This window comes from Cryptomeria japonica, chromosome 3 (genome assembly GCF_030272615.1).
Source record: "Cryptomeria japonica chromosome 3, Sugi_1.0, whole genome shotgun sequence".
Classification (NCBI taxonomy): Eukaryota; Viridiplantae; Streptophyta; class Pinopsida; order Cupressales; family Cupressaceae; genus Cryptomeria; species Cryptomeria japonica.
The window spans coordinates 849,562,465-849,590,345 of NC_081407.1; the positions used below are offsets into that span (position 1 = coordinate 849,562,465).

The window sequence follows — 27,881 nt, forward strand, 5'->3', positions numbered from 1 at the left end:
AATTCCATTTTTGGCGCTAGACTTGGGAAAATATTGATTTTGCTTGGGAGGTGTTTTGGTGCCATGTTTTGATGATTTTCATGCATGTTTGGTGGCTGCCATCACTTTCGGCCTGCTGATTCGCTTCAGGTCTGAGGTTTGCTTCAGATTTTGACCTCTATTAATGGCTGCCATTAATTTTCAGACTTAAGTTTTTATTGCCCAACCAATTCCAACTTGAACATTTAGCATTCAGAGGTGTTTTATGGAGTTTTTTGTGCATTTTTTAGACCATTTTATCGCTGTTGCAGGTCTGAAACTCCATTGATAGGCGGTTATCCTCAGAAATTTTTCATTTCCAGCCACCTAACCAATTTTGGCGAATTTGCTTGGGGCTGTTTCCTTAGCAATTTTTCATTATTTTCAAGGATTTAAACCACTTTGCAAGGTGCTGGTAAGTCTGAAGTGTTCGATTTTCAGACTTGTCCTCAGAAAACTAAATTTTACTAGCTATACTTACATTCCAGAAAAATGATTGTTTTCGTCAATAAAACTGATTTTTATTGATTTTATGCACATTTTGAAGACTACAACATGTTTTTGAAAGTCTGATTTTTCAGGTTGTCTTCAGAATTTTGACTTCCATTGTTGACTGCGAAAGGTGTCTTCAGACATTCATTGTGTAAAAACACAACCTTTCACACTTTTCCTTAGTCACCACTTATCCGGTATACTCCTTTGTATTTTTTTTTAGCTTGCATATTTTTTAAGCATAAGAAGGTATAAATGAATTTTATGGAAGGCTTCCATGCCTTAGTGTTGTCACACTTTGAACGTAATTGCTAAAATTTACTAAGTGTATGGATTATTTTCCTGACTCCATGCTCTAAATTAGCTAAATCTCTAGAAAGTCAGGAATTTTATTATAAGTATTTATTTTTATCCTAGGACTAACTTCCAGCTTCGTACAAGTGCGATTTCAAAATCAGGATACAAGGAAAGGAAAGAGCTACTGAAGACGTTGGAGACTGGATTTTATCCAGAGTTTAAGATTTCATCCAGATGGAAGGAGATCACTGATACCAACATGCATTTCCTGGACTTCAACCAGATGCAGCGTCAGATGTTCGGATCCAGAGATCAGGTTCATTCTCCAGCATATGCGAATATTATGAAGAGTGGCATTTTCCATGTCACTGGGTTTTCACAATCCATACAGTGTAGTGAGTTGTTTCTGGAGTGTGCACGATGTTATGATCCGCTCAAAAGAATGATTAAGAGTCCCAAGGGCGTTGTCATCACCTACCTTGCTGAGGATGCCATTGCTGAGGTATTCGAAATTCCACGCGGAACAAACATGAAGGATGTGACCAAGGAAGATTATGTAGACAGATACACGAAGAAGATGGGTGTATGCAAGAGTTTAATTAATAAAGAGTGGATGATTGAACCTAGGAATCATCATTCCAAGGCTCTCAAAACACTTATGTGCATAGATTTTAAGGAGGAATATAGTGATTTGATATTCCTACTCAATAGAGTGATGGGGATGCCGCAGGGAGCAATATTTCATGGATGGATGTTCTACTTCATCCAGGATTGTCTTAGAGGAACACTAGTGAATTGGTCCAAGATCATAAGCGACAATCTGGATTTCCAGTTGAGGAATGCAGAGCGGTCCAAGTCATTCGCCATGACTTCCTACCTGGTGTACCTGCTTGCACGATTTGTTTCATACAGAGGATTAATATGCAAAGGTGAAGTCGGGAATGGGCAAGGACAATTTAAGAGTTATGAATGCTACCCCCAGCCGAGTATGCATAGAATTGAAGACTACAAGAGAGTGAATGATGCATTCACTATGTACATCACACGGATTCTGCAGGGCGGAATCCACAGAAGATTGTCCAAGGAGGCAATAGAGTTAATAGAGAAATATGGATCGTGGTATATACAGTTTCCCACTTTCACATGCCTCAGGATTCATGGGTTTCAATCTGAACCCTATAGACTTCCTAGGTATCCAACCGACAGAATGATATTGTTGGAAGTGGTAAGACAACTTCTAGAGTTCGATGTTACCCAGAGAGAGAGAAGCACAGGATAGGAATGACATTCCCTATTTCAGTTGGGAAGACGTCAGAGGTTTGTCAATCCGCCATAGCTGCTAGCACTGCAGGTGAGGAGATTGCATTCTACAGATTTGCAACATTAAAGAAAAGAGAAAGATTCGATCCAGACAAGAAGGTCGGAAGGATCAGAGGAGAGAAGTTCACTCATAAGGTTGACATAGAAGATTATTGGGCTAACTTGATGGACAAGCAAGCAGTGAAGAGGAGAATGTGGTCCAGAATGTCAGTAGATTTCGTGAGGAAGTGTGGACTTTTCCTCATCCCTGATCAGGTATTAGATGATAGAGATCATACACACCCACATTATGAGAATGAAATGAAGAAGGCAATCCTATTGCCAAATTGGTCATAGTCAGAAGAGACTGACCTGAATGTATTGATGAGAGAAGTCTTGAATTTCTCCCGCACATGGGTAGATATGCAAATGAACAGATTAGTTGACATGGGTGTTCCCTTCACTTATGAAAGGATGAAGCCGGAAGAGTCTACTTCCGAGGATGATCAGAGGACTGTCAGTGATGTCAGGAAGAACATGTCTGGAGAAGTCAAGGCTAGAGGGAAGAAGATTGAGGACGTGAAGAAGAAACAAAAGACTATCACTTCACTCATCATTCCTTCACCCCCTCCCAGTGTCTCATCAATCGAAGTGATTGAAGTAACAAAACAGAATAAGGAGACTCAGTAGTGTTCCAACACAGTGATATTACCAGAGAATATTCAGGAGTTCCATGCCACAACAACGTCCGCACCTCCTGATGAGAATAATGATCAACCAGAATCCCCTACGGTCCTTTTTGAAGTTAGCTTGGGAAATGAAGTATATGATTGGACTAAGGATAATCCTGATGATAGTGAGGATGTTATCTCGGCATTGAAAGGACTGGATCGAGAAGTATGTCTTGATGATGGTATGGAAATGGCCGCTATTCCTAAATGGCTGAGGAGAAGCATGGAGAAAAGTAAACAAATGATAGAGGTACAACCTATTGATGATATTGATGACTACCTAGCTAGGAGTGCTAAGAAGAAGGAGCCCAAGAGAGCGGAGATTTTGTCGCACATTGCTAGAGATTAGATAGGAATGTGGATTGCGCAGATTGCTGTTCCTAGAGTCGGCGTGATAGCGGACACTGCTACTCCCATGGATTTCCAGATCACTTCAGTCGCCCTTGGTCATCCATCCGTAGGGCAAGAATTCCAGGAGATTGGTGACAACCTCCAAGCAATCAATGCAAAGTTAGACACAGCGATTACGGAGAATGAAAGGCACAAAGAAGAAATTATTAGATTTAGAGAGTATATTACAAGGACAAGGCGTGGAGATCCCACCCTTATTTCCCTTATTGCAGTTGACCATGGAATACATTCACACTGCGAGGTAGCGAGAGGTACACACTCAGAGGTGGAAAAATGGATTGAAAGCACAAGGAAGCAGGCAGATGATTTCCTTACTCAGTTTGTCCAAGCATATGATAAGACAACAACACTTGTATTTAGGATCCAGTATTTGGAGGGAGTTTGGGAAGAATTCCGGCCTATCCAAGAGAAGACTATTCCACGCCTCCTGGCATTGAAGAAGGTTCCTAATTCCACCTTGGTCAGCGAGAACATTGTGCACAGTGGAGACATATATAATTTCCATGGCTGGTATTGTGCATTAGCCTTGAAGAAATCAGCTTATGAGAACGCCCAATCGAGTTGTATGGAGATGGAAGGATTAATTCAGGACATTTAGATGAAGATCCTTGCCTCGATTGAGGAATTATTGGGTGTTGATGTTAGTGATGCTAGTGGTTTACACTTAGCCGAATTAAGAGACAAGATGAAATTTATGTATTTTTGCCAGTTAGACTCTTTGCAGAAGAGTCAGATTGATGACTTGGTCTCTTTGTTGATTCATGTTCATAATTCGTAGAAGCTCATGCCTAAATGGGAGAACACTTTGAATGCTTGCTCGGATTCATTGGATGTGATTGATTTACAGCAGGATACCTTGCCTAGCATTTCCATGGAGGAGTTAGATTCAGTATTGGCTAGATTCTTGGAGTATGCTTGGAGTGAGAGAGATGCAGGAAGGAATCTTCTAGAAGATTCCCTATATGATGACTAGGTATCTTTTCATTGGGCCATATGTTGGTGGCGCTATTTTTGATGTAACCCTAATTAGGGCAATTCTAGGGTTTTGTTGGCATGATCTCAGCCGTTGATCTTAGATCAATCTGGGCCATCCATTTTTGTAAGACTCTATATATGCCCCTTTGTCTCTCATTTGTAAGAGAGTTTTTGTAGAATTGTTGGTATATGCTGCAGCTATTTGAATCCTAATCATTGTCCAATTGTTGGTGATTTTGCTCTTCAAATGTTGTATTTGCATTCATGGTTCTCAATTCCTCCAAGTTAGATTAGAATTTATTTTCATGTATGTTAGATTGAGTGGAAGATTTGTTGAATTTATTTGTGTGGAATCCTTAATCCATACCACTAGCCTCTTGCCGCTGGTAAGTGCGCCTTGTGTGGTCAACTGGAGTTTGAGTAAGCATAACTTCAACTATTATGCGTTCGTTGACAAGCATCAACTTGGATGGTGTCTATGTTTGATGGTAATAGTCTGAAAATCATTAAGTATACCTTAGATGATTGCACTAAGCTTGTGTCAATACCTGATTGTGAGACCTTGCCTGGTTTGATTCCACTAGATCCATTCATCATTTCCTACATTCTTAGGCTTAGAATAGATTTCCTGAACCCTATTTTTTTCCCTTTTTTTAGTAAGAAGTAAATCCAGAGCCATATTGATGAATCTTAAGTTGTCAGCACACCTATTCCGCATCATTCATGATAATCCAAACATTTGCGTAAGTCCCCAAAGTGAAACACAACAATTCACATCAACCATTGAACTTACCCACTCGTCAAGACCTGACATGTAGAAACCTTGGAATCATTTTAGTTGATCTCATTCTTAGCATCTGAGGTGATTTTGTTCAAGAGAGGGTAAATTACCTTGGTAGTTTATTCTGAAATGTTTTGTGCATAAAAAACACATCAACAAAACGCTAATTAGGGTTTGTTACAACAAACTTCCTTAACCAATGATAAAATTACCTTCAAGGAGTAAGGAGTCAGGACCAATAGGAAGCAAGGGTAGGTACATCGAAGTTTGCGCTGTCCCCGATAAATTAGGTACATTGAATCTGAACATGCTGAGGTTTACCAATCTGGCTGGAGGAATGATGACTGGGATGCCACCTTGTCTGACGTTTGTGTCTTGGTTGATCTCTTTTTTGTCTTTTGCCGGGATGAATGATGTACCTCCTTGACTCCCATATGCTTGATGAGGCTTCCTCATTGTCAAGTGTTCTTTTTCTTGTAGCATACCTCGCCTTGAAGTGTCATTCTTCTCTATCATCATGTGGTTTCTTCATGTGGTAGAATGAGGTCTTGAGGCTAGCTTGCAACTCCTCAAACACTTGAAGTCTTCCAACGCTTCAAAACACCTTGAGTCCTCCTCCATGCCTTTGAAGTGTCCTTGATAATGATGGGCTTAGAATAGGTCGTCCTTGTCCTGGCTTGATTTTCTTCCATCTGTAGAACAAACCAAAAGGTGATTAAGTACAAATAAATTCGCTCAAGATCCTCTCCAGGGACAGGCCCTACAATAAAATTTGCTCAGGACCCTTTGGAAGGGCCAGGAGCGAAATTTGCTATTTTGCTCAATTTAGACCTCATTGCATCATTTCATAATCTTAGGCAAACTAGGTGATTTTGGGAATTTTGCTCTGGACCCTTTGGAAGGGTCAGGAGCGAAATTCTTGATTTGCTTGTTTTCCTTCACCTAGTTTCATTCTTCATACCTTACTTTCCTTTGACTCTCCCTTTTGGATCCCCCTTTCACGAAGACAACACTTGTTTGACCTCAAAAAGGCCTGAAAGGAGAATTTCACTAAAAACCATGGCCAAGGATAGGACCTATAGAGAATTTCGCTCTGGACCCTTTGGAAGGGTCAGGAGCGAAATTCAAGTTTTAGCTCAATTCCTTCACATTTGGTTGTCACAAGCTATTCAAAGGCATGCCTAGGGGTATCTCCAATCTTAATTCACCTTGATCCACACTTGGGTTGACACAAAATTGGGAGAAAAAGGAGATTTTGGGAATTTCGCTCTGGACCCTTTGGAAGGGTCAGGAGCGAAATTCATGTCTTGAGCTCATTTCTTCATTTTTTCAACTCCAAACTACCTCAAAAGGCAAGGACACATCACTTCACTTCCATCCACGCCATAAAAACCAAGGATTTGACCTCCTCCAAAGGGAAAATAGGTGTTTCAAGAATTTCGCTTTGGACCCTTTAGAAGGGTTAGGAGCGATATTCATGATTTAAGACAAAATCCTTCACTCCTTCACTTCTAATCACTTCCTAAGGCAAAAAACATGTCAATCCACTTCCAAATATGCCCAAGGAACTAAGATGCTGGTCCAAACAAGGAAGAAAATGAGGTTTATGGAGAATTTTGCTTTGGACCCTTTGGAAGGGTCAGGAGCGAAATTCCCAATCTTGGACAAAATCCTCACTTTTCAATGCTTTCATTCACTTCCTAAGGCAAGAACATGTCCATTTACCCCCACTATGTCCAAGGAACAAGGCTTTTAGTCTAAACAAGGAAGAAAATGAGGTTTATGGAGAATTTCACTCTGGACCCTTTGGAAGGGTCAGGAGTGAAATTTCCATTCTAGGTTGATTTTCACCATTTCATCACCTCAAACCTTCTTTCAAAGGCTAGAACACCTCAAGGTACCTTCTTTCAAAGGCTAGTACACCTCAAGGTCACTCCAACCATGCCTTAGAAGTCCAAAACTTGGCCATGCCAAGGAAGAAAATGAAGGTTATGTGAATTTCGCTCTGGACCCTTTGGAAGGGTCAGGAGCGAAATTCTTACTTGGGCTCATTTCTCACCTTTTTCCTCCCTTCTTTGGCTTGGATATAACTTCTTAGGCCTCCTTCCATCACAATCAAGTGAATTTGCTCCTCAAGTTGGCATCTAGTTCAAGATTTTGTGAAGAAATAGGGTCTTATATGAATTTTGCTCTGGACCCTTTGGAAGGATCAGGAGCGAAATTTGCATTTTGGGTTGATTTCTGACTCCATTTCCCACATTTCTTCATTTAAATAAGTGAATTGCCTTCAATAATACCTGGGACATGGATTAGCTCATGGCTTTGGGCAATGTAGAGTGTCTTATAGAGGAATTCGCTTTGGACCCTTTGGAAGGGTCAGGAGTGAAATTCCTATTCTAGGGTTGATTCACCTTGGATTTGACTTGACTTTGCCTTAGATTTGATCCTAGATCCATTTCCTTTCGCAAATTTGTGCAACCATTCAATGACTTAGGTGAAATCTTAGGTCCTTTGTGAAATTTCGCCTGGACCCTTTGGAAGGGTCAGGAGCGAAATTTGACATTTTAGCCTCTCCATCAGGATTCATATATGGAATATAACATTTAAGTATAAGTTCTTATATTTTAAGTTATATTCCATATATACTGTCAGAATGTTTGAGAGTGGTTTCAGACCTCCAAGAGTTATAATGCAAAATCTAGTTTTTGGAGGATTCTTCAATTTTCCAGACTCAGTCAAATTTCAGGATCAGGATGACATTCCAGACTTAGCCAAATTTTAGGACATTTGAGGATCAGGATGACATTCCAAACTTCTCAAGGCGAATTCGCTTTGCCCTTGATGTAAGGGATGGGACCTAGGAGGACATTATGCATTCAACCAAGGTTTGATTTAGCAACTTGAAGTGCGACTGGATAGTACACAAAAAACACCCTAGGAATGATCTAAATAACCCCTAATCACTCAATTGATCTGACCTCTTGAGGAGATCCACCTAACTCAAGCAGAGCCTGCTACCCTAATGAGCCCCCTGGCAACCCTTCAAATGCAAAAGGTCAATAGACAAGAACCTAAAAGACCTAAAAAGCAAACCCTAGAAAGTAGAAAGTAGGGGTCCCCATTTGCAATGGGGCGATGTGTGAATACGTCATAACAACTCTCCATTCTTCATAATCATTTGTTGCTTGCTTAGACGTTATAATCGATGCTCCATTAATCAAATCGCTGCACTCTATGATCGCTGTAAATAGATAATGGAAGCCGCTACTTTTTAATTTGTAATTGCTCCTTTATAATCGTCGACTTTGAAATTGTGGTTAAATGTGTTTGTTTGATCATATCCATATTTCGAATACACATCACTACATTTGTATATGCAAATCGCTCCATTTGTTGTTAGTGAATTACACTTCTTTAATAATGAATTGTTTGCTTATTAACAAATTGAAGCCGTTGTCCATTCTATAATATAGTCGTTGCAATACATGGTCCATGACTTTATCCAGACAAACCCTATTCTTAATAAAGTCGCTATATAATGTATTATAGTAATCTCTAATGAATCACACCTTTTCTCATTATTAATCAGCATTATTATCACATTCTTAGCAAGAGATATTGTTTGTTTGTATGCTGAATCGTATTGCTCATGAATACTTCTCTATTTCTTAGATGTTCGGTAGCATGGAGAAATAAAGCCGCGACAACCTTGAGGTGGATGATCATTGCCAGGGTTGACTGTATACACACCTGATTATTCCAGTTGTGTGGAGCTGTAGAAATATATTATGTTCTCGTGCTTTCTGTGGTTTCCAGATAGTATGAAGTCACTGTGATTGGGGATATGAACTGTCGGCAATGTTTAGGGATGCCGCTATGACTAGCGACCACTCTGTTCAAAGTAACTAGCGCTACCCAACTTGAACTATTCCTCTGATCCTTTTTATTGGCACGATCTCTTCTCTGGCTATTTCAAACTTAGGTGTAGCATGCTGAATCGCCTTTATTCACCTGAGAATGTTTTTACGACTTGTGGAGTACCTAGAGATGGAGTGTCGAGGAAGTGATATCCATCACCGGTGCCTATGCCCCACTTTGTCTATGAAAAAAAAAACCGCAACCACAATAAATCCAATCTTGACAAATCCCACGACCATTGTCGCACCGAGTATAGCGTTTTGGCTCTTAATTCTTGCCTTCTTGAACATGAAGGGGCTGTAATAGACCGTGTCGTCGATGCTCAAGGCCTGCTGGAAGAACTGTATGCCCAAGCCTGTGATCAACATATGCCTAATGTTCGGTGTGGGCTTGTAAATCAATTCTCCCCACGTTCCCTTGCTTTTCAGTGGGTCCCCATCAACCTCCGAGCTCTGATCCTTCTCCTCTAGATTCTTCTGCGGGTACTGAATTCCTTCCATGATCAGCGCCAACAACTTAGACGCCTTCGCTTCACTTTCAGAGGTTTTGAGCAGCACTTTCATGGCGTCCTTGTTGTGGTTCTTCATGACGAGCCATTGCGGGGACTTGGGCATGAAGAGCACAAAGACAGATGAAAAAAAAAGAGCAAAATGGCGCCCATTCCCAGGATCACCTGCCAACTGTAATGCATCGACAAGCCTTGGAATGCATAGATGGCAACGTAGCCCAACAAAATTCCCAAGTTAACAAAGATCTCGGGAAAACAAGTGAGCATCCTGCGGGTAGAAGCTAGGGCAAGCTCTGCGGTGTAAACGGGAGCAATTACGACCGCGTAGCTCCGTCCCACGCTAGCCACCAATCTGCCCACCAAGGAAACCCATCTCCAACCAGGCCCAAATCATAACTGTCAGATAACAAATGTTGCTTGTGGTGGATTGGAGCCCTGTTCACATTATTGCTACTAGAGAATAGGCACATAATCAACTTGCTCTGATACCATGTTGATTTAGGTGCTCGTTTAACCACACGCAATGATTTGTCCTCCCAGCCATTGACAATAGATGATTGTCTCCCCTGAGCACTTTCATATTTGATCTGCCTAATGATATTGATTTGCACTTGGATTGTGTTGTGGTATATCTTAATGAATGAGATTGTGCATCTCATTATATATGCGAGAGGTGTCCTTTCATCAAGTGACGCCACTCTTCCAAGATGGCCCTAAAAATTATATTAATATAATTATTATATTATCAATAATTGTATATTAAAAGTAGGAGGTATTTTTCCACAACAAGTCAAACTATGATATTGCTCTCAGGGTTCAACTGTGTAGTTTTTGAGTCAAACTCATTGACCCATGTTTCATGAGTAGTGGTTCACAAGAACCCATCTCTCATGAGAATGAATGGTCCTACCAGGTGCAATGAGTGCTAAGTGGACCATTCATTCTCATGAGAGATGGGTTCTTGTGAACCACTGCTCATGAAACATGGGTCAATGAGTTTGACTCAAAAACTACAAAGTTGAACCCTGAGAGCAATATCATAGTTTGACTTGCTGTGGAAAAATACCTCCTACTTATCAATTGATGAGCTAATGGGGTTCTATAATGAATGGTTCATAAGGCACAACACTTGCTGAAGGTTTTGCAAATGGGGTTGCAAGCTAAGTGGGTTTAACCTTGGGGGGAACTCCGTGGTTAAGCGCGCTTGAGTTGGAGTAGGCTGGGATGGGTGACCTCCCGGGAAGTCCCAATGCTTCACCCCTGTGAGCATCACCTAGATGCAATGAGTGCTAAGTGGACCATTCATTCTCATGAGAGATGGGTTCTCCTGAACCACTACTCATGAAACATGGGTCAATGAGTTTGACTCAAAAACTACACAGTTGAACCCTGATAGCAATATCATAATAATTTTATTATCAATATAATTATTATAATATCAATAATATAATTATATTATCACAATAATTATAATATAATTACATTATCACAATAATTATAATATAATTATATTATCACAAGCTTTATGTTATCTATGTCGGCCTGAAGGAATCCGACCATAGCTATAATAACATTAATAGGGCTACCATCACTCTGTTGGGGTTTTGAGGGCATTCTATGGCCTCATGGGCTTCATCACAAAAGCACTTCAATGGCTTCCACTCTCCCGAAGGCAATTGTCCTTGTCCTCTACCTTTGAAGCCTCCCCTTACTCCAAAGTTGGCCATCACATTCTTGCCTTCTTTTGGCTCTTCGCTCATGGTAGGTTCTAAAGACCTCTTTCCTTTTATTTTGATAGCTATCACCCCTTTTACTTGCTATTTTGTTTTTTCAATTTAGTTTCTCCTTTGCTCTTTAAGGCATGTTCATATGCCTCATCTGTTAATGCATGATAGCTTCGGTAAGATAAATGATTGAATGAGAGATAAATGAAGTTTGTCATTCAATCATTTATCCTATCGATAACTATGATGAAAAACTTCAAGCTATTAATCCTTCATTTGATAAACCATTCTTCATTTGTATACGATCAATCTACTTAGTTCGATCAAATGCTTAACTATCAATTATCATCCTATAGCATAGAATCTCGATTTAATATTGGTTACATTATGTGTTCACCAATTATTAAATCGGGTTCACCAATACAATCCGATTTATATCGGTTAGCATATTTAATATAATGATTATCGGATTAGTATCGGATGTTAATATATGTTTGCACCGATTGATATCGGGTTATGCTCTGATTAATATTGGGTGGCAAGGTAAGCATACACCGATTGTTATCGGGTGTTAAGACAAGCATACACCGATTGTTATTGGGTGTTAAGATAAGCATCCACTGATTGTTATCAGGTGTTAATGTAAGCATACACCGATTGGTATCGGTTGTTAAATAAACACCGTTTATTATTACTGCGATTAGCAAAGGGGCACGATCAAGCAATGCCTTGACCGGTCATGTGTAAAAGACATGACCGGTCAAGGCATTGCTTGATCATACCCAGCTTGCTATATATATCAAATGGCATTTGTGAGAAAGGACATCGAAATTAATAAATGCTCCTCTCACCTGCCATACAAAAGAAGATAGATTTATATTTTAAAATCAGCAATACATAGAACAAGATAATATCAACTAGAATATAACTTACATATTGAATGTAAATTGAACATCATTTACATGGTATCAGAGCTATAGTTAAATCGAACCTGAGGCTGTTCAATTTTGTGAAAGATTCAAAGCAAGCATATATTCAACATTACAATTCTTCTAATGGCTAGCGCTATTAGATTTGAAGATAGACTTGGAGGAGGTGATGACTTCTCAGCATGGAAGTTCAGAATTCAGATGATTCTAAAGGAAAATAAAGTCGAATCATTTGTAAAAACTGAAATTGCAAAACCTGAGACTGAACCTGACAAAATAGCTTGGAGGGAAGGAAATGAAAAGGCCATCAAAATCAGAGTTGATGGGGTGAGAAATAATATTATGTCCATCATAAGGAAACATGAAACAGCCTACAACATGTTCAAAGCACTTGAAGATGCATTTGAGATATCTAATGCCAGTAGAACCTTGGCTTTAAAAAGAGAAATAAATCACATAGCCATGATCAAAGGAGAATCAGTAAATGCTTACTTCAGGCGAATATCAGCCCTAAGGGATGAATTGGCAACCCTTGGATATGAGATCCAAAGCAAAGAATTAACACTCATTGCTCTAGATGGGTTGCCTAGCATAAGGGAAACATTCGTCCAAGGCATCAGTGCAAGGGAAGAATTTCCAAAATTCGATATGCTAAAGGCTGACTGTCTCCAAGAGGAATCAAGGCAAAATAAGAAAGGGATCAAGCAAAAGAATATAGATGAATATCTCCAAGTTCTAAATACGAACTCAAACAAGAAAAGCAAGCATAAACAATTGAGGAAGAGCAAAGGGCATCACGGCAAGAACACCTTCCAAAAGGGACCTCTCTCAGATTCAATGTTACAGATGTGACAAATTTGGGCACTATCTTGCCAAATGTCCAGAAAGAGCTAAGCAAGCCACATTTGCCAAAATAGGAAAATCTAAAAGGGAAGAGGACCCCGAGAAGTATGTACTCTATTCAGCACTCACAAAACCAAGCATCAAACAAAGTTAACTCCTGGGTGATCGATAGTGGCTCATCCAGACACATTACAAGATTCAGAGAAGTGCTAGACTCCATGAAAGAGGAGAATGATGAGGAAGTAACTATCGGAGATGATTCTACACATCCAGTCAAAGGAGTTGGAACCTGCACCATCAAACTAAAGTTAGGTGTATCATTACAACTTAAAGGAGTACTATATGTTCTAGGCATCAAGAGAAATCTAGTCTCAATATCAACACTGGAGGACAATGGATACAGAGTGACCTTCATGGACAACAGAGTATTGGCTTGGCCAAAGAATTCATCCATCAAGAATGCTAAAACGATTGGTCAAAGACAAGGCTACTTGTATGAGCAATGCACAGAGCCCAACTTAGTCCTAATCCATGAAACTACAGATGCTAATGAAGTCTGGCATAGAAGACTAGGCCACCTAAATTTTAGAGCTTTATCATCAATGGGAGACCTTGTCATAGGTCTACCTAAGTTAAAGCAATATAATTTAGGGGCATGCAAAGGATGTGCCCTAGGTAAAAATACTAAGGGTGCTTTTCAGAATAGTACTAGGAAAGCAAGTAAAATTTAAGAGTTAGTTCATTCTGATGTATGTGGACCCATCTCCGTACCTTCATTGGGGGGGATTTTTGTATTATGTAATATTTGTTGATGACTACTCTAGGAAAACTTGGATCTACGTTCTGAAATGTAAAGAATCAGAAGAGATCCTTAATAGGTTTAAAGAATTCAAATCACTAATAGAGAACTACTTAGGAAACAAAATTAAAACCCTAAGAACTGATAATGGGGGGGAATATACATCATAATTATTTAAAGAGTTTTGTAAAAATACAGGGATTAAGAGGGAGTTAACAATACCTTACAACCCTCAACAAAATGGGATAGCAGAAAGGAAAAATAGGACAATCGTTGAAGCCTGCCAAAGCTATGATTCTTGATCAGAATCTAAATGTCAATCTTTGGGCGGAAGCAACTAGCACTGTTGTATATATCCAAAACAAATGTCCTCACTCCCATCTTGGAGATAAGACCCCTGAAGAAGTCTTTACTAAATCAAAACTTGATATTAGCCACCTTAGGATATTTGGATGTCCTGTCTATATTCATGTACCTAGGGAGAAAATATTAAAATTAGAGCCTTCTGGAAAAAGGGGAATTCTTGTAGGATATGGTGAAACCTCCAAAGCCTACAGGATCTATATACCTGGTCAAAAGAATATTGAACTAAATAGGGATGTGATCTTTTGAAGAAGACTTAGCCTTCAAAAGAGCCCAAAACTCTCTAGACCCTGAAGTCTATATCCCTACCCCTAGCATAGATGAAGATCCTACTCCTGAGCTTCAGAGGGAGAATCCTGAGGAAACTATAAGTGAAACTCAAAGTCCACCTAGAGAAAACTGCAAGAAAAGACCACTATGGGCCACCAAGACTGTAGTAGAAGCTCAGAAGTTTGTTGCTCCTTCAGGGACCTTCAGGGAAAGCAAAAGGCCTAATAAATTCACTAGCTATGTTGCACTTATGGATGAACTCTCTAAAGACGAACCAAACAATGTATCAGATGCACTTGAACATCAAGTATGGAAGGATGCCATGTCTGAAGAGTATCAGTCCATCATGAAAAATGATGTTTGGGAGATTGTTTCTAGGCCAAAAAAGAAATCTGTTGTCTCAATGGCTTTTTAAGATCAAACATGCTACAGACGGCAGTATTGAAAAACACTAGGCCAGATTTGTAGCTAGAGGGTTCTCACAAAGGGAAGGAATAGATTATGAAGAAACTTTTGCACCTGTTGCCAGGTATACATCAGTAAGAGCTGTAATAGCCATTGCAGCAGCAAAGGGGTGGATGGTACACCAGATGGATGTTAAGTCAACATTTCTAAATGTTGAGATCTCAGAAGAAGTCTACCTAGAGCAACCTGAAGGGTTTGAAATTTATGATGCTAGGTCTCATGTGTGTAGACTCAAGAAAGCTCTCTATGGGCTTAAACAGGGTCCCAGGGCTTGGTATGAAAGAATTGACACCTATCTCTCAGGACTAGGCTTCTCTAAGAATGATGCAGATCCTAATCTCTACTACAAAAGAAATAAAGGTGATATGCTAATATTGATTTTATATGTTGATGATTTATTAATCACAGGAAATGATCACCTTATAGATCAATGCAAGAAAGATCTATCCAAAGAATTTGATATGAAGGACTTGGGACTCCTTCATTACTTCCTAGGATTGGAAGTATGGCAGAATTCTGACAACATTATACTCAACCAAGGAAAGTATACCTTGGACATTCTGAAGAGATTCAGAATGCTAAACTGTAGGCCTATGACCTCTCCTATGGAAACCAATTTATATAAACTTAAAGAAGCAGCAGCAGAGTCACAACCCATTGACCCTACTCAATACAGACAGATGATTGGATCCCTAATGTACCTGGTAAATACAAGGCCAGATATTTGTTATGCAGTTAATGCTCTAAGTCAGTTTATGTGTGAACCTAAGGAGATACACCTGGTTGCAGTAAAACACATTAGGAGATACCTACAAGGTACCCTAAACCTTGGTCTCAAATATGAGAAAGTTAATATAGACCTACATGGATTTACAGATTCAGATTGGGCTGGAAGTGTGACTGACAGAAAAAGCACTTCAGGGTGTTGCTTCAGTCTAGGTTCAACTATGATATCTTGGATCAGTAGGAAGCAGTCTTCTGTAGCTCAAAGCTCCACCGAGGCCGAATACATTGTAGCTTCTATGGCTGCCTGAGAAGCAGTATGGCTTAGGAAGCTGCTTGTGGGGTTGTTTGGAGAGCCTATGAAACCCATTGTTATACATTGTGACAATCAGAGCTGCATAAAACTTTCAATAAATCCAGTGTTCCATGACAGATCCAAGCATATTGAGATTCCATGCCACTATGTGTGAGATATGGTAGACAGGAATGTGATCCAATTAGAATATGTTTGTACAGGAGATCAAACTGCAGATATTTTGACCAAACCTCTTTCCAGAGTGAAGGTTGATCACTTTAGAAAAGGTTTAGGTATGATAGAAAGGTAATTTACTTTGTAAATCTGTATTTGCATATCAATAAGATGTTTAATGTGTAAACTTCTTTGTCATGATAGGACATTTTGGATTTTATCCCATGGGTTCATATTAAAGAGGTGACGATCTCTCAAGATAATGAACACTTGTATGCAGACATTATAAGGTGACGATCTTATGTTGTCCAAACCGGTTATCATGTTGGATCTCTGGTGTGTCATGGATGTGCCATGATTGTGTTGTGGCAAAACACTTGTATAAGGTGTTAGTGCACATATCACAACTGGGATAAGATGAGAATTTAATCTTTCTCATATGATTATCCTTAAGTATTGCGTGTTTAGGCAATACTGATATCACATGCTTAGGTGATATCCTGTCATCACAAGATTGACATGATGGACATTTGTATCATGTGTTTAGGTGATACTTCATATCATGTGATTAGGTGATATGATTTTCTAGAGAGTTAGATTGTGTAAAGAATGCTGACTATCATTTGAATTATGATGCTTGATATATTATTTGCATCTATCTTACCTAGCTAAGAGGGAGTGTTAATGCATGATAGCTTCAATAAGATAAATGATTGAATGAGAGATAAATGAAGTCTCTCATTCAATCATTTATCCTATCGATAACTATGATGAAAAACTTCAAGCTATTAATCCTTCATTTGATAAACCATTCTTCATTTGTATATGATCAATCTACTTAGTTCGATCAAATGCTTAACTATCAATTATCATCCTATAGCATAGAATCCTGATTTAATATCGGTTACATTATTTGTGTTCACCGATTATTAAATCGGGTTAACTAATACAATCCGATTTATATTGGTTAGCATATTTAATATAATGATTATCGGATGTTAATATATGTTTGCACCGATTGATATCGGGTTATGCTTTTTTCATTAAAATATATTTTCAAAATATGTTTTTTAGGGTTTTCAAAAACATATTTTTAGGGTTTTTGCCCTTTCCTATAAATTTTTGCTTGCGGTTGGCCTAAGCACACAATTGAGTTTGTGATAGTTAAAGATTCTTTTGTGTTTGGGAGCCAGGTTGGTTGTTCAAGGTTGAACATTATTGAGTTGGCTATTTAAGGTTGAGCGTTGAGAGGCCCCGCCAACTTTTACCTTTTTGTGTGTATCATCCATTTTCGTTGCCAACTTTCACCATTTTTTGCATTGTTGTATAACCTTGTGGTGAACTTCATCTTTGTGTTCAAGTTTGGAAAGCCAACCTTGTGGGGAACTCCATTTGCAACTTCCTAATCCTTTGCCACGTCCAAGAAGGCCATTTTTGTTTATATTTGTTTTTGTGTTATTTGTTTTTTAAGGGTTTTTTTCATCTATAAAATTTCTATATAGTATACTTATATATTTATTAATTAATTTTAAAATTGAAAATTGGAAAGAGGGAAGATTTAAAAATTAGGGTTGTCCAAAACCAACCTTTGAATTTTTTAATGATCAAAACCCATGGAGAGAGTAAGGAAACCTCCTCTACAAAATCAGCTACGTTTTAATGGCGACTGTAGAGAAGAGTGCAAGGAGGCTGTAGAGGGTTTCGAGAGGGCTGCAGACTATGAAATCGATTTGTCTAGCGATACAGAGGATGACCGAGCCTTGTGGGAAGAACATGCGATCATCTGCAGGGTTGTGGGACCAAAGATGACAAGGACTCACATTAAAGAATGGATTGTCAAGAAATGGGGAGTGGGCTTGGTGGTGAAATTTATCTCCAAAGGCTTCTTTGTGGTTGTTTTTGTAGAAGGCTCTGAAAGAAATGAGTATTGCATAAGGAGAATTGGTTTGTTGACGGCTATCCCTTATATATTCAACCTTGGTATCCAAATTTTGACCCCCTTCCTCTGGCAATATATGATAGTCCTGTGTGGATTAGGCTATACAATCTGCCGATTGAATATTGGGGGGATAGCAGCCTGGAGAAAATAGGGCGAACTCTGGGCACCTTGTTAGAGATAGATGAAAAAATCATTGAGGAAGATTTATACACATATGCCAGATTGAAGGTTGTGGCGGTTAAAGCAATTCCTTCTCATGTCACACTTCTCACGTCGAAAGGCAAATGGAGACAACAAATTGAGATTGAGAAGGATATTATCCCTTGTCAAAGGTGTGGGAGCAAATTTCATCTATCTGTAGAATGCAAAATGTCCTTTAGGAGGGCGCGGAGCAGACCATTCAGGTAGCCAAAGCAAAGATGGGTGGAAAAGGCTAACCCACCCCCACAAAATCTTCTTTGTTTGCCACACAAAGAGCATTCTTCAAGGGATGAAGTTCATCTGCCTGTTTCTATTACAAAATTGGATCAGCAGATTGAGATCAACACCGTTTTTGCTACTTCTGATTTGCCCTCGCTTGCGGTGGTTGAGACCACAGAGAACAACTCTAGGGAGGCGGAGGCAGTCTCTTCAGATTCAGAGAGTGATTTTGAATTATTTTTAGAAGATGGAGAAGTAAAAGGTGACGGATTGGACAATGTGGATCCTAGATGTATCAGTCAGTCAGCAAATATCCTCTTGGGAAGAGCCAAGGGATGTAGGGGTCGTAGGAGCAATAGATAAGTCAGGGAGGATAGAGCCTTTGAAAAAGGCATTGTCAGTGTGTTGGAATTCTATCTTGGAATGTGAGGGGTCTAACGACCCCCGACAAAAGACGCTTGGTCAAGAGATCGATTGACAAAATGGCTCTCGATATTGTTTTGTTTCAAGAGACCAAGCTAAATGGTGAAAAGGCTCTTGATTTCATGAAATTTTGCTTCAAGTGGGAAGGTATGTTCCAAGCGGCTAGAGGAGCGGCAGGGGTTTAGGAGTTTTGTGGAATCCTGCTTCAACATCAGTCTCTCCAATCGCTTCCAACGTTAACTGGATGGCATGTTTGGTCTCTATTTTTGGAGGCATAGCGGAATTTCTCCTGATTAATGTGTATGGCCCTACAAAAACGGAGGAGAAGGTTAAAGTTTGGAGAGAGATTATAGACCAAGTAGGCCTGCTTAACCAAGATAGAGTTATTTTGGCAAGGGACTTTAATGCAATTCTAGACATTGATGACAAGTCGAGTGGTCTCAGGAAAAGCTCCAAAGTCATGGAGGACTTCAGAGATTTCATCGAGTCTATCAAAGTGGTAGATGTGATCCCAAAGAATGGATTGTATACCTGGACTGTCAGGAGGATTAACTTTCCAAAGATTTCAGAAAGATTGGATAGGTTCTTTGTGGGTGAATTTTGGATGAATGGGCAACTTTCTTTATCCACATCTATTATTCTGCAAGCTTGCTCGGATCATCTCCCTGTTCTGTTGAGTTTAGACCAAGACAAGACTATTCAGAGAAACTATTTCAAATTTCTCAGCATGTGGTGGAGAGATTCTGATTTCAAAAGCAATCTCAAGAGGTGGTGGGAAGAAGGGATCAAGTTCTCGGGCTCTCCCAGTTTTTGTTTTGTGAAGAAGATTAAGTATCTTAAACATAGAATCAAGATATGGAATAAAATGTCTTTCAAAAATATCTTTGCAGAAAAGCTGAGGATCGAAGAGGAATTGGAAGCCATCAATGAGAAGGTGATGGTAGCTGGTATGTTGAATGAGGAGTTTGAATTAGAAATGAAGCTGAAAGAAGAATATATGGAACTTCTTAAGAGAGAAGAGCTTTATTGGAGAGACAACTCTAGAGAGCTTTGGATTGCGGAAGGGGATTCCACCACCAAATTTTTCCATGCCTCGACCAAGTCAAGAAGGGGACTCAATAAAATTACATCCATCAAAGATGAGGGAGGCAATTGGTGTTCCACGGAGAGAGAGATTGAGCAGGCAGCCTTGGATCATTTTGTTCAAGTCTTGGGGAAAGGGGATCCTTTGAGTGAGGATAACATTCCACTCATCACCGAGACTATTGAAATATTGGTCTCACTAGAAGATAACATGATGCTTATGGCTCCATTCTCAAAGGAGGAGGTGAAAGATGCCACATTCTCCTTTCATCAGCATAAAGCGCCTGGCCCTGATGGCTTTACGGCTGAAGTATTTCAATTATGTTGGGATTTCATGGGTAATGATATTTGGGTAGTGGTCGAAGAGTTCAGGAAAAAAAAGAGGTTTGTGAAGGAGATTAACCATACCTTGATTGTGCTTATAACAAAGAAACAGGGTTGTGATTCGATGATGGATTATCGACTGATTTCTCTTTGCAACTCGATTTACAAGATTATATCTAAAGCTTTGGCAAATAGACTTTAAAGAATTCTGCCCAAATTAGTTGCTGACAATCAGAATGGATTCACCCAAGGCAGAGAGATTGCGGACAGCATTATTCTGGTTTCAGAGGTGTTACATTCAATGCATAAAGAGAAAATGAAAGGTACGGTGATCAAGCTTGGTGTGTCGAAAGCTTATGACAGGGTTCTTTGGAATTTTCTAGTACAAGTCCTCATCAGTCTGGGTTTTGATAGTAAATGGGTAGAGTGCATCAAATTCTGCATTTCTTCGGTCAGTTTCTCCATTCTAGTTAATGGGTCGGTGTGTGGTTTTTTTGATGCTACTAATGGGTTGAGACAAGGGTATCCCTTGTCTCCCTCTCTGTTCGTGCTGATGGCAGAAGTGCTAGGCAAATGTATTAGGAGGAAGTGCAGTGCGGGTAGGTGGAAAGGTATATCTATTCACCTTCAGGTTGAGCCAATCTCTCACTCCCAATTTGCAGATGATATGCTGCTATTTGGGGAAGCAACTTTGTGGGAGGCATCCACAATCAAGTCCGTGTTGGATGAGTAATCAAAGGCATCAGGGCAGATTATGAACAAAGAGAAATCACAGGTGTATTTTTTGAACACTAGCAGACAAGTCCAGGTCAGAATTGCTCGCCATTTGGAATATCAGATCGACACGTTCCCTATCAAATATTTGGGAGTCCTAATCAACACGGGCAGCAAGCAAAGTCAGATTTGGGAGGAAGTGATCAACAAATGCAAGGCCAAATCAGCGCAGTGGAAAAACAGATGGCTGTCTCAAGTAGGGAGATTGACGATGATTAAGTCAGTGTTATCGGCTATCCCCATCTACAGTATGTCATGCTTTAGGATGTCTTATTTGACCAGCAAGAAGTTAGACGGGATGCTTAAAAAATTCATTTGGGAAGGGGCGAAGGAGGAAAGGAGAATCCCGCTAATCAACTGGGACACTGCTTGTCTGGTTAAGGAAGAAGGAGGGGCAGGGCTGAGGAAAATGGACCTTCAAAACGTTGCATTAGGAGCAAAATTAGCCTGGAAAATATATAAGTTCCCAAAGAGACTTTGGTGCAGATTGTTTAGAAGCAAATACTTGGATTCGGAGGAGCCAGATAGAATATTCAACGTGGTAAACGGAAATAAGGGATCTGCTGTTTGGAATTTTTTGTGGGAGTTTAGAAACATTATCACTGATCACCTATCATGGCAAGTAAGGAATGGGCGGAAGGCTAAATTCTGGGATGATTCCTGGGAAGGTGAAAAACCTCTAAGGGAGTTGTTTGAGGATCAGAACTGGGTGAATGAAGTTGTGAACATTATGGGGAACAGAGTGGGACAGTATTTCGAAGGAGGAGGACAAGAGGGAGACAGGGTCGTGTGGAAGAAAATAGGGATAGGGAGCAGGGGGCTGTTGATTTTGATCAAATTATAATAGGCAGGTGAATTTAAATTTTTATTTATACCTTGATCAACGTCTGATATCTATAAGTGATATATGTTCTTCAGTCAGTCTTATATTCGATCTACTGATGTGTATGATTGTAATCCAAATACAATCTGCCACTGAACAAGTTTGGTCTGCTACGTATGGATGAATAAATTCGACCTTATCAATATATTATATTCAATCTGCTGTAGTATTCTTTTGCTTGATGAACTATGTAAGTTCGATCAATGTCAACTGTAGAGTGAATCAAACAGTTATATATATATATGAATGTCAATCTAGATATTTCGTATACAATCTGCTTGTAAAGGGTTAGATAAGCTGTGATTGTTTTCCACGATTTTCTGTTCAAGTCTATGTGTTCGATCTGTAATCAGTAACAATAATATTCTGATTCATATGTTCCTTGTTATCAATCTAGTAACTATTCAACCTGCTATCATATTATTGTCTGCAGTCGATATTCAAACTGATCTTGCTTATAGTGCTGGAGATATCGACTGTGCGTCTTACGGTCAGCAAGGAGTATATTATTTTTGCTGTCTATTCAGAATTATTATTATGTGCGTCCTTATCTAGTCAAAGACTTATAACAGCAGCATATATATATATATATATATATATATATATATATATATCATATTATATATCATATTCCCTCTCCAAGGGGACATGACTATTCACTATTTCTCCAACTGTTACGTATTTGTTGTTCATATCGATTAGTAACTATTAATTACAATTTATTAATTATAACTATCTATATTAAATTGCTATCTTAATCAATTTTCATATAATTGTATGATCTTATGATAGCATCCTTTGTCTTCAATATTATTGGGGTTCTTCCGTTGAATGAAAATTAATGTGTTGCTTCTGTCTCTGCTACGACAACGACTCTAAAGGAGTTGGTTGTATTTGATACATTGGTTTATAAGTAGTAAGGCGATCAATGGAGAATAGTTTTAATGCAATCCGCCACTAAGAGACAAGACCCGATAACCTCCTTATTCATGCATAATATATTCATTGCTTAGTATCGGTTGAAGTCACAAAGGTCTTTATTTGAACTGGTTGTAGTAATCAACTCTGTAACATGTATTGATGATTAACGTGATCATCCTACTTGTCAAATAAATGAATTATGATTTAAGTATATTTATGAAAGAAATCTTTTAATAAGATTAATTGCTTGATCAAATGTGTAAGGCCGATAGGCCACTTACACATTTGATCTACTGTGTCGGTATTTAGGATTCTGACTGAAGCTACATCTTCAATAGGAGCTATGCTCCAAACTGGAAGAAATCCTAAGGTCTAGGACGATCCTAGTGTCGGAGGAAGAGGACACTCTCTTTTGGTGCACTTCCAAATCAGGGGAGCATAGTGCAAAGCTAGCATACGAAATTCAAAGGCATAGATTAAGGGACACAGTATGGCCGCATAAGCTTTGTTGGAATAGTGGAATTCTTCCTAAAGCAGGAGCCTTTCTGTGAATTGCTCTTCACGATAGGGTGCTTACTGGGAGTAGACTTAAGACCATCGGTATTGCTGGTCCCAGTTGGTGCGTACTGTGCAAAGGGAATGAAGAGACAGCTAATCATTTGTTATTCAGTTGCCCCTTTGCAAGCAGGTGTTGGGATTGGTTTTTTGGTATGGTGAATTTGATTACTGTCAGGAATGAGGGCTTGAAAGAATTTCTCTTATCTTGGCCTCAGATGGTCAAATCTAAATGGGGAGACATTTGGCTGGTAGGGCCAGCTATGATTTCTTGGCATATTTGGAAGGAGAGAAATAGGAGAATATTTAAGGACGTCAGCCTTTCTATCGAGCACTTTATTCCCAAAATCAAGGCAGCCATAGAGAAGGTCATAAGTGGCAAAAGTTCTATGAAAAAGATAAGCAGTTATAATAATTGGGATAGGAATATGGAGACAAAGTGGTCATTTAAAGATAAAGGACTCGGCCTTTCCTCCAAGAAACAAGTGGACGGGCGTCAGATCAAATGGATTGCGCCACCGAAGGATTGGGTAAAACTCAACTTTGATGGTGCCAGTAAAGGCAACCCAGGCAAGGCAGGCTTCGGGGCAGTCCTTGGAGAGGAGAATGGGGCTTTATGTGTGGAGTGTATGGAAATTTAGGAGAAGTCTCTAATAATGAAGCGGAAATTAGAGCTTTGGAAGCAGGCTTGAACATGTGTGTAAAGGAGAGAATTCCCAAGGTCATCATAGAAGGAGATTCCCAAATTATCATTAATGGCGTGATCAACTCCTCATTCCATAATTGGAGATTAAATAAATGGGTACCTCGTATCAATAGATTGTTGGCTCAGATTGGTGAATTTGAAATCGCTCACACCTATAGAGAGGGTAACAGAGTGGCAGATCTCCTGGCTAACTGGGGAGTCAAAGTGAAGGATTTGTTCTGTTCGATCAAGCAAGAAAATGCTTCGGATGAGATAATGGAAGCCATCAGAAAAGACATCCCTTGTCGACCTCGTGAGGGTATAGGATAGTGGTAGTGTCTTGTTTGAGACGGGTGGGGCGACTAGTGCATCATTTCACAAGGGGCCTTATGTGTACTTGAATATCAAAAGTTCAGACAAGCCTCACAGACAAGGGGCAGAGAAATGACAACCGCCAAGGAAAACAATATAACATGTTTAACCATGTCATGGGGAGGCGGAGATATGACTTAGGATATTGAGGTGTCGATCTCTAGGAAGATAAGACAACTTAGAGATGGCGGCAGTTGTAGAGATAGCTGGTAGAAGAGATCCTAAGTAAATTTGAACAAGATTTCTTAGATACGGGATTTGACATGAGACAGATTTCTTGAGACCGAATTAGCAAGCTCTAGAAGCACTATGAGTCTATATATGGAGATCATGTTAGAGAGATTTAGGTAGCTTTAGGAGGGAGAGAGCAAAAGAGTCGAAGCAGGATGGTGCCGTTTGCAGGTATGAACTGTATGAACTACGAGAGGACACTGGAGCATCAATGCTTAGACCTTATCAATGCAGATGAGGACATATATGAGGTGATTTTGGAGATGGTAGATATCTTGTTGAATCTGGAGAGACACTGGTTTGATGAGTCCATCTATGAGGCTGTGTTAGTGCCGTTGGTTGACATTTTGGAATCGAAGGAGAGGTGTGTTGAGATGTAGGGGGGTTTTGGGAAGGAAGATATTGGGGATGCAGTGGTTGATGCTCTGTGTGAATTGCAAAATGGAGTCAAGGAGAGCATTCCGAAGGTGTGTTTCAACCCCTCAAACTATTACTCATCAGTCTCAGAAGAGGAGTCTGAAGCGGAGGAGGATTAGGCAGAGGTTGGCGAGGATCGCTCGGATAATGAGGAGCCCAACATGCAGGATCTGAAAGGCAGCGATGAGGACTCTGAGGAAAGGGAGGAAAGGGCGAGGAGAGCTGCGAAGAGGAGGAAGAGGGGATTTGTCAAGAAGGCTTGGTCGATCTTTAGAGATGGGGTGATGAGTGGCCATTTGACAGTGTTCAGGCAACTCAAGAATTCTGAAGATTGGTGGTTGTCAGAGGCGTCCTTTGATAATCTGTTCAATTTGGGAGAACTGGCGTCATAGTTACTGCATTTCTTGATGAATAGGTAATGCTGTTGGTAGTAACAGTAGTAGGTATGAGAAGATAGAATGTTGTGTCGGGCCTATTCTCGGAAGAGTTTGAAGGGATTTCAGAGTTAAGGTCTTAGGTTGGTTAGGGGGTCTGCTGTTTCTCCATGGTTTGTGTCGGATTGGAGAATTTTGCTATTATATGTAGTGAGATTGAAGATCTATTTGTAAGTTTTTATGAAGTAATATAGGGAGCTATCCCCATTAAAGATAGCACTTACCTTAACAAAAAAAATTATATATTTATTAATATATGTTTAATAATATAATTTAAAATGTTATATTTAATTAAATAAAATTAAATTAATGATAGACCATAGAAGTTTAAAATATATTAAATTAAATTGTTTTTGAGTAAGCAGGGAAGGGTCTTGATCCCATATAGTTAACATCACAGTGAATCCATCAAAAAACAACCACTAACATAGAACAACTAGAAGCACACAAAGACGAACCATCAACCAAACATAATAAAAAACATAAACGAAATGTCCAACAGGTAACCGACACCCAAACTAAACTACTAAAAATAATAGCTAACTAACTAAGCATATAACAGGTATGCAGGCCATTAAAATTCATGACAGAGTTTGACTAAAACCATAACAGAGATGGATAAACCTGCAACAAAACTTTCCCAAAAACTAAAGTAACCCAAACCCATAGACTACTTCTTTTGATTTTTAATGAGATCCCTGTTCTTTTCCACGATTTGGAGGTTATTCTTCCAGTTTGCATCAGGGTTGCATTCTTTGGGATCCTCCCCTTTCTGAGTGCTCAAGCCTACATTCTTCCTGTGCTGCTTCTTCAGTTTGCTTTTGCCAGAGATCATCCCTATTACCACCTTCTACATGATCTTGTTTGTGATCAAAGTTAGGGAATTAATTACATGCATCGGGGACTTTTTGTTTGCTCTAAGGCCCTCCACTCTGGATTCAAGGTCCTACAGTCTTATAACCTGCAAATCAGCAACTTGAGCTGTAAGGTTAGCCTACATTTCATTGTTAGCAATAGAGGTATTATCTATAGATTGAGTGTTCTCATTTGTCCCCTGCTCCTCCATGATTCCCATATCCCACATCTCAAAATATACCTCCTTTCCATCTTCATCCTTTTGGACAACAATGTCTTCTTTATATTCCTCCATCTCAATTTCATAGTCACTGCCCTCTGACTCCTCACTGTTAAAATATTTGATGTTATTAAACAATAGAGCGAGAGCTCTCTATAAAGAATTTACAAGAGACGATGTTTCTAAAAGAAACAATTGTAAACTAAAGCTGAAAATAGAAACTAACTAAAGACAACTAAGATGACTAAGATGACCATTAAAGAAACATTACAATATTCTAATACCCTCCCTTAATGGTCATCGTTCTAACTACCCAGAGAAAAACAAAGAAGGCTACCCCTTCTTCTCAGAACGTTTTGCGACTGAGCCTGCCACTGACCCTGACATTGAGATGAGCTTGCCACCGACCCTCCCAAAATCTAGATAACTTCTGGATAACACAAACCGTCGACAAACTTTTGTAGATGAGCATGACGCCCCAAAACAGACTGCAAGAAGCCACGATTTTTGAGGAAAAACTCGCCAAACCCAAAAATTGAAGTTTACAAAGCATCGTTTTTTTCCCCAAAAACAATAAAAACCCTAAGACAGGAACACCTGTAATTGTGATTTTTGAGGATAAAATCAAGAAAAACCCAACACGATTTTTGAGGCAAAAATTGAAAAAGCCCTTACAATAATTTTTGAGGAGAAAATTATAAACCTTACAAAATAATTTTTAAGGTAAAAAATTATAAACCAAACAGAATAATTTTTTTAGGATAAAAATTATTAAAACCCTCCCAGAATTTTTTAAGGGAAAAAATTATTAAAACCAATTATAAGTTTTTAAAGGGAAAAACTTTATTAAAACCCATCAGTTAATTTCTAGGCGACCAAACAAAGAGGCAGATTGCGTGCCCTAGTCGCATGGTTGGAGGGAGATGAAGACATCAAACAAGGTCCGATTCCACGAAGCCCTAGACCACACGTTTAGAGGATCTGAAATCCTAGGTAGCAGGATGGAGAATACAAATGCGGGTTGCAGATCTGAAACACCATAGTCGCGCATGGAAACCAAAAATCCGTGGACACGAAAAAATAGAAGAAAACCTCCAATATCTTCAAATGCAGCACTCATGCTGCCCATGAACACAGGTTCACGTACCTACAAAAAATTTCAAATTATAGCTCCAAAAGAGCCCTTGAAATTCTACACAGATTTTAACAAAACCTCAAACGATTTATTAAAAAGAAAAAAAAACAAATTTCTGGAAAAAATTCCAGATAAGAAGAGGTTACAAATCTTTTCTCAAAAAGTCGCCAAATTTTATGAAATCCCATTGGCTTG

The 27,881-nt window shown here is 39.3% G+C and overlaps 1 protein-coding gene across 2 annotated transcripts in view; it reads left to right on the forward strand.

Annotated features, from left to right (window-relative positions):
- LOC131047132 (CRS2-associated factor 1, chloroplastic) overlaps positions 1-27,881 on the forward strand; it is a 147,526-nt gene that overhangs the window by 19,556 nt on the left and 100,089 nt on the right. The window lies entirely within an intron of this gene.